The 8,120-nt window shown below is 53.3% G+C and overlaps 1 protein-coding gene across 2 annotated transcripts in view; it reads right to left on the bottom strand.

The window, feature by feature from the left end:
• ZNF623 (zinc finger protein 623) overlaps positions 1–3,405 on the bottom strand; it is a 17,139-nt gene extending 13,734 nt beyond the window's left edge. The window contains exon 1 of one of the 2 annotated variants that reach the window (XM_011975655.1): positions 3,273–3,405. The gene's annotated coding sequence lies outside the window, so the exon portion shown is untranslated. Of the gene's footprint in view, positions 1–3,003 lie in introns of both variants that reach the window. The other variant, XM_011975656.1, reaches the window with a different exon arrangement.
• Positions 3,406–8,120: the final 4,715 nt, after the last annotated feature.

The raw sequence follows: 8,120 nt of genomic DNA, 5'->3' as shown, positions 1-8,120 counted from the left end.
TTTGGGAGGCTGAGGCAGGCAGATCACCTGAGGTCAGGAGTTCAAGACCAGCCTGGCCAACATGGTGAAACCCCATCTCTACTAAAAATACAAAATTAGCCAGGTGTGGTGGCACACGCCTGTAATCCCGGCTTCTCAACAGGCTGAGGCAGGAGAATCTCTTGACACCGGGCAGCAGAGGGTGCAGTGAGCTGAGACTGCGCCATTGTACTCCAGCCTGGGCAACAAGAGCAAAACTCCATCTCAAAAAAACCAGTGGGGGGACGGTGGGCTGGAGATGTTGGTTTCTTATTTGTTTTGGAACTCAGTGATGCCTTCTGATTTTAAATTTTAAAATGGCTGTTATAATACCTGGAAATAAGTTGTTTTTTTTGTTGTTGTTTGTTTTTTGAGACGGAGTCTCGCTCTGTCGCCCAGATTGGAGTGCAGTGGCACAATTTCGGCTCACCGCAATCTCCGTCTTGTGTGTTCAAGCTATTCTCCTGCCTCAGCCTCCCAAGTAGCTGGGATTACGGGCGCCTGCCACCACACCCGGCTAATTTTTTTTGCATTTTTAGTACAGATGAGGTTTCACCACATTACCCAGGCTGGTCTCAAACTCCTGACCTCAAGTGATCCACCCACCTCAGCCTCCCAAAGTGCTGGGATTGGATTACAAGCGTGAGCCACCACGCCCAGCCAGAAACAAGCTGTTTCTGTTTACAAGAATATATCTTAAAGCCATATGTGTGCCTCTTAATGATTTTCATAATTTTTTTAACTTTTGAGAAAAAAATTTTTTTTTTTTTAAGACGGAATCTCACTCTGTCGCCCAGGCTGAAGCGCAATGGTGTGATCTCCACTCACTGCAACCTCCACCTCCCTGGTTCAAGCGATTCTCCTGCCTCAGCCTCCTGACTAGCTGGGATTACAGGTGCATGCCACCACATCTGGCTAACTTCCGTACTTAGTAGAGATGGAGTTTCACCACGTTGGTCAGGCTGGTCTTGAACTCTTGACCTCATGATCTGCCTGCCTCTAGAGAAAGTTTTTACAATTGCAAATATCTTGCTTCGAAGAAACAGTTATCTCAAAATAGCTATTTTCAGTTTTTGCTTAGCTCCTTTTTCTTTTATGAATTTAAGTAAAATTAAATCAATACACTTTCATTTAAAGAAACTGACATGAAATGAAAAAAAAAGAAGCCACCTGACTTGTGGCTCCACGCAACAAACTGGCTAGCATGGACCCATCTCCTGTTATAACACAGAATTTGCTGAATAAAACATCACCTGAGGACAGGCGCCGTGGCTCACGCCTGTAATCCCAGGACTTTGGGAGCCGAGGTGGGCGGATCACGAGGTCAGGAGTTTGAGACCAGCCTGGCCAATATGGTGAAACTTTGTCTCTACTAAAAATACAAAAATTAGCCGGACGTGGTGGCGTATGCCTGTAGTCCCAGCAACTCCGGAGGCTGAGGCAGAAGAATCACTTGAACCCGGGAGGTTGGGGGTGCAGTGAGCCGAGATTATGCCACTGCACTCCAGCCTGGGCGACAGAGCAAGACTTCGTCTCAAAGAAATAAATAAATAAATAAATAATAACTAAAAATCACCTGAAATTGTCTCAACAGCAGATGTTGTGTATCATCAGAAGCCACAGCAGCCCTGGGGTGTCCAGGGGTGTCCCATCCGGCACTAGAAGCCCCCAGCTCTTACACCCACACTGGTAAGGGGATATTCCAGCCTCAAACTCCCAGCCAGAGTCACTGTGTGTTGCTTACAGCCTGAAGAAATTAACACCAAGCTTCACCCTTAGGAAACAGGAAAAGCAGAGCCAGAGGGCAGCCGAGTGGGCCACGGACTAGAGCTCCACCAACATCTGGACCTCCTTGCCCCGCCCCACACCAAGGGGCCTACCGTGCGCCACGCGCTAGGCAGGGAGCGCTTGTTTTCCTAGTGCTCCCCACGATGCCGCACAGGTTCAGGGAGGTAACAAGCGTCAGGTCAGAGAACTGGAGCCAGCTGTCAACTGCCCCCGCCCCACGCAGGCCATTTGGCTTCTGCTACCAGCATGCTGCTCAGCGCTCTGCCCAAGAATAACGATGAGCCCCGTGTCCTCTCCTGGGTCATCTTCCATGACCCTGAGGCAGCGCCAACAAGCTAGGCAGCTCCCTGAGCTGTTTCACACCAACTACCCGAGTCTGAGGCCCGCATCCAGGCGCTGCTCAGACCCTGAGGGTCGCTGGACCATGACGTAGCCTATGTGTAAAGGGGACAAGACAGCCTTGACATAAGCACAGAGAATGCCACTGGGATTCTTTTTTTTTTTTTTTGAGGCGGAGTCTCACTCTGTTGCCCAGGCTGGAGCGCAGTGGCCGGATCTTAGCTCGATTTTGGCTCACTGCAACCTCCGCCTACTGGGTTCAAGCCATTCTCCCGCCTCAGCCTCCCCAGTAGCTGGGACTACAGGCGCCCGCCACCTCGCCCGGCTAGTTTTTTGTATTTTTTAGTAGAGACGGGGTTTCACTGTGTCAGGCAGGATGGTCTCGATCTCCTGACCTCGCGATGCCCCGTCTCGGCCTCCCAAAGTGCTGGGAATACAGGCGTGAGCCACCGCGCCCGGCTGCCACTGGGATTCTTAAAGACTTGAAAGGGAAAGAGTACCTTCGAGAAAAAGCAGGATTGCCAAACCACCTCTTCCCATCTGGGAATCTCCTCCAGGACCAAGTCTTGTACTTAATTCTAATTCTACTTATCACGTTTCCCTCCCCACCCCTATCCCCAACAGCATGGAAGATGCTGGCGCTGCATCCCCTCCAGCACTGGGAAGCCTCAAGGCCCCAGGGCGCGGAGGCAGGGTTCAGGCACAGCCGCGGGAACGCCCACACCCAGTCCCGTCACACCGTAAGACATCTCTGCGGCATCAACCTCACGCAGGCCTGGCGGGCCTGAACACGGCGACGGGAAACTCAAGCCCGCGGCTCTACGGCTCGGGCAAGAGGAGGGAACCAGGGGGACCCACACGGCGCTCCTCAGGGAGAAGACCCCAGGCTCGGGTCCGAGGTGGGCTGGCTGGAAAGACGCTGCAGCCTCGCGGGGGCGGCCGCGGCTGCGTCCGGGACACGGGCTAGCCAAGGCCCCGCTCCTGGACGCCCTGCGGGGCGGGCCGCGGCCTGCGGACCCCGCCCGGCCCTCCCGGCGGACTCTGTCCCGGCAAGGCCGCCGGGCTCCGGAGCCAGCCGGGGCTGCAGCTAAGGCGTTGCCCGCCCCCGCCCGGAACGCGCCACTCACCCGGCGCAGGCGGGGAGAGGACGGCGCCAGCCCGACCCCGCAGCCGTTGACTGGACCCCGCGGGCGCGGGCTCCGCAAACCCGCCGACAAAGCCCGCACCTCACCCAGCCCGCCGCGACCGGAAGTCGCGAGAGGCCCCGCCTGGGAAACTTCCGGTGGCGCTCTAGGAGCGCTACGGATCGGCTCCCCTCTCGGTGGTGCGATCTTCCGGGCGCGAGAACTAAGATCCCGGGAGGGTCGCGGGGCGTGCGGCGGGCGTGGCATCGTTACGCGGTTGAGAGGATTGCGGGCCGGGAAGCGCGGGCTCGGAAACTCGGGTCTGGAACTCGCGGCGAGGCCCGGCCGCAGCCCAAGACCAGCCTCTCAGGAGGCGAGGACCCAGGGGAAGTAAATACCGTGAGGGCCAAACTTTACCTCCTTCTGCGCCCCAGAGAGGTGGGGAAGCGGCGTGCTGTGCGGTTTTTTGGTTTTCGGGTTTTTTGGTTTTTTTAAGACAGGGTCTCTCTCTGTCGCCCAGGCTGCTGTGCAGTGGCGCGATCTCGGCTCACTGCAGCCTCGACCTCCCGGGCTCAGGTGGTCCTCCCGTCTCGGCTTCCGAAAGTGCTGGGACCACAGGCGCGCGCCACCGCGCCGGCTCCTTGATTCTTGGTAGACATTACTCATTGCTGGAATGAGTCACAGTCCGAACTAATTACATTCCCCTGCCCCCCCCCAAAAAAAATTATATTCGTATTTTTGGTTTTCTTTTTCCATTTTTCTGCTAGCACTGAGGAAACTTGTTTACCTAAATTGTTAGATGGGATTGGGAGGAATTTTGTTTTAGCAATGACACTCAGTTTTGTTTTGTTTTTTTTCCAGATGGAGTCTCGCCTGTCGCCAGGCTGTAGTGCTGGAATGCAGTGGCGATGTCGGCTCACTGCAACCTACGGCTCCCTGATTCAAGCGATTCTCCTGCCTCAGCCTCTGGAGTAGCTGGGATTACAGGCACACGCCACCACGCACAGCTAATTTTTGTATTTTTAGTAGAGACAGTTTCACCATGTTGGCCAGGATGATCTTGATCTCCTGATCTCGTGATCCGCCCGCCTTGGCCTCCCAAAGTGCTGGGATTACAGGTGTGAGCCACTGTGCCCAGCCGACTCTCAATTTCTTTAGCTCCTTCTGACTTACATTCAAAAAACATAACAGCAGTTTATCACCAAGTGTACGTAATGACCTGTCAGTTGACCACTTGAATAGGTCCTTTTTACATTTTGACAGAAGCAAACAAAGAATGAGAAGTAACCTACAGTGCAAAACTACATTAAGTCTTTCCCAGCCAATAAATTCACCTACTTTCTTAAAATCAACTGCAGAGTTTTGAATTATCCCTTTGATGAGGAGGACAGCCCAGGTACCAGGGCCAGGTACCAGGGTGAACAAAGGAAGAGAAGCAACGTGGGAGAAGGAGCTGTGGCCAAGGGGACACGCTAGGCGCGTGCCCTCATCCAAAGACTGTCTACAGGAATTCCAGGACAGAGTCCATGTGGAAGTCCTGCTGTGATTCTCCAGGGGCTCCCGACTCTTGGAAAAGCTTCTGCGTTCCAGGGCTGTGTGTGAAAGCCCTGTATTGAGCAACCCCACCTTTCATCCAGGCCCGGAGACCTCAGCTGCTGCAACCCTATTGCCAGCTTACCATGGGACCCAGCTCTTAAGGCAAGAAGGGCTTGGGGCCTCTTCCCCACAGGGCTTACAGACCTTTCAGCCTCTCTGTCTGCAGGCCCAAAGAGCTTGAGAACACCACCTGAGTAGGTTGTCACAGATCAACATCTGCCTTGTACACCTGACAAATGCCACTTCAACCCCACCAACAGCTAACACATGGCTGCATCTTGGCACTTAATACTTTGAGTTTACTTGTTTGGTACTGATTGTCCCTCCCAGTAGAAAGGAAGCTCCGTGAGGTCAGGGACCCCCGTCTCGTTCCACGTCTAGCCCAGTGCTTGGCCCCTGTGAACGTCAGCAACTGTGGTGGATGCTGTGATGAGAGGCCCAGGGAGCCCCCTCCAGTGACAGGCTGGGTGTCCTAGTTGTTCAGGGTGTGGTAAGCGGTCTTCAGCCATCAGCTGCAACTCGCCAGGGTCACACTCTTCCCTGGTACAGCTCACGTTGCAAAGTCCTGGCCATCTTTGTCCAACCGAGGACAGCCCTGAGAGCCACTTCTGTTGCAGAGCTCCCTGCAGGGAATCAGTATCTGCTGTGCTTGATGGCATCACAGCCCAACTCCTGCCTCTTGTGTCTTCCTCTCCACAGGCCCAATACCACTCCGCGATAAGTCTGCTCCCTGCTTAGGAACCCCATTGAGCCACAACAGGTTTGTCAGGTGACTTCTAATTTTATCTCCATTTTATAGATGAGGAAACTGAGAAATAGGGAAGCCAAATGATTCACCTAACGCATCAGCCAGGACATGCTGGAGGAGTCCACAGGTGTGGCCATCTGCTGCCAAAGCCCTTGACCTACAGCAAATACAAAGCCAAAACCAGGGGGTGCGGCTGGAAGGCAAAAGGCCCGAGGGGAGGCTGCCATGCAAGATGAGGCTGATGCTGTTGCCATAACCAGAGCTCAAGAAAGGAAAGCTGTCCAAAGAAACTGCATTTAGCCAAAAAGGGAATTTGTAGGGATTTGAGGGCACGGAGCCATTCTGAAGACAAAGCAGAAATTCTGATAAAAGATCCTAAAACAGTTTCAAGCTATCTGGGATGTGGAGTTTGGAAACAGGCCATGGGTGGTCTTGGTGTGAGAGCAAGCACAAAACTGTCTGGGAAAGTCCCTGAGGAAGGCCACTGTGCCTTCAGGCCATGAGCAGAGCTTTCCTGCTTTGGGCGAATGGAGTCTGGGGATAAGTTGATATGAATGGAGGACTGAAGACAACTTGGGAATTACAGTCTTTCCGAGATAACTGGGTGGGGCAGATTGGTCCCGGTCCAAGCCACACAGGAAGCCCACGTGGGCTTCTGAGCAGGAGTGTGACAAAAGCCAAATGATGCTGGAAAGTGATGCTGGCTGCGAAGTGACCACAGAGGAGAGGATGAGGACGGTGGCAATCGCGCCCCACAGAAGAGCAGCTGGGGTGAGACTGGACTGAGCCAGGAAGGAGAGGCAGGGACCGGCTCTGAAGGCCGAAGGAGGATCCACAGTAGGGTGGGGAGTGTACAGGAAACTGACATTCATGGTGACGCAGGGTGGGGCAGGTGGGAGAAAGGTAAAAGAAGAACAGAAGGCGACTTTGGGGCATAAGTTTGAGACCTTGTTGCTAAGTGAGGCCAAACAATTAAAAGATTTTTTAAATCTTCTGGTAGCTGGAGAGGAACCTGAGACAAGAGCAGATGGGAGTTGTGGCAGTAGTGGCTATCTTGAGGGACAGACCCCAGGAGGAAATGAGAGATGCGTGCAAGGAGGAGCATCGCTGAGCCCACGCTGGACTCAGGATGGATGAGACAGAGGTGGACTCAGGTGCCTGCAGGTGGAGAGAGAAGGTGGGGGTGGCCTGGAGGCAGGTCTCTTCTGACTATTGCAAAGCACATCCAAAAGTAAACGATGCCGGGTGCGGTGGCTCTTGCCTGTAATCCCAGCACTTTGGGAGGCTGAAGCAGGCAGATCAGCTGGACCAATGTGGTGAAACCTCGTCTCTACTAAAAATACAAAAATTAGCTAGGTGTGGTGACATGTACCTGTAATCCCAGCTACTTGGGAGGCTGAGGCAGGAGAATTGCTTGAACCTGGGAGGCGGAGGTTGCAGTGATCCAAGATCATTCCATTGCACTCCAGCCTGGGTAACAAGAGTAGAACTCTGTCTCTAAAAAAGAAGATGAGGTAGGAGGTGGAGCTCAACTCCGGAGGCGGGGCTTGGACACGGGACCAAACTGAGGACTAGCTAAAACAGGTCCAGGGCAGAAGAGCCTCCCATGAGGCACACCAACCAGTGTGCCATGTCAGTTTACCATTGCTGTAACAGCACCGGAAGCTCCTGCCTCTTTCCATGGCAACAACCAGACAATGCAGAACTTACCACGCTAATTGTAGAAATTTCTTTCTTTTTTTTTTTTGAGATGGAGTCTCGCTCTTGCCCAGGCTGGAGTGCAGTGGCGTGATAATCTGCTCAGTGCAAGTTCTGCTTCCCGGGTTCACGCCATTCTCCTGCCTCAGCCTCGTGAGTAGCTGGGACTAAGGAAGGAGACTACTACTACTCCTGCTGCCCTCCTCCCCGCACCTTGCCTAGTTCACAAGACAGGAGTAAAGAGAAAAACAAAAGTAAGACAAATAGCCAGACAACCTTGGCACCACCACCCGGCCCTAGGAGTTAAACAAAGTAATAATAATAACATCAACCCCTGGCCTAAACTACTTGTGTTATCTGTAAATTCCAGGCACTGTATGAAAAAAGCATTGGAAAACTTTTTGTTCTGTTAGCTGATGCATGTAGCCCCCAGTCACGTTTCCCACGCTTGCTCGATTTATCACGACCCTTTCACGTGGACCCCTTAAAGTTGTAAGCCTTTAAAAAGGCCAGGTAGTTCTTTCTCAGAGAGCTCGGCTCTTAAGACGCGAGTCTGCGGACGCTCCCGGCCGAATAAAAACCCTCTTCGTTCTTTAGTCCGGTGTCTGAGGAGTTTTGTCTGCGGCTCGTCCTGCTACAGGACTACAGGCGCCCGCCACCACGCCTGGCTAATTTTTTGTTTTTTTGGCAGAGACGGGGTTTCGCTATCTTGGTCAGGCTGTTCTCGAATTCCTGACCTAAGGAAATCTGCCCGCCTCGACCTCCCAAAGTGGTGGGATTACAGGTGTGAGCCTTTTTTTTTTTTTTTT

Source organism: Mandrillus leucophaeus, unplaced genomic scaffold (genome assembly GCF_000951045.1).
Source record: "Mandrillus leucophaeus isolate KB7577 unplaced genomic scaffold, Mleu.le_1.0 Scaffold158, whole genome shotgun sequence".
Taxonomy (NCBI): domain Eukaryota; kingdom Metazoa; phylum Chordata; class Mammalia; order Primates; family Cercopithecidae; genus Mandrillus; species Mandrillus leucophaeus.
This window is presented reverse-complemented; position numbering and strand designations above follow the sequence as displayed.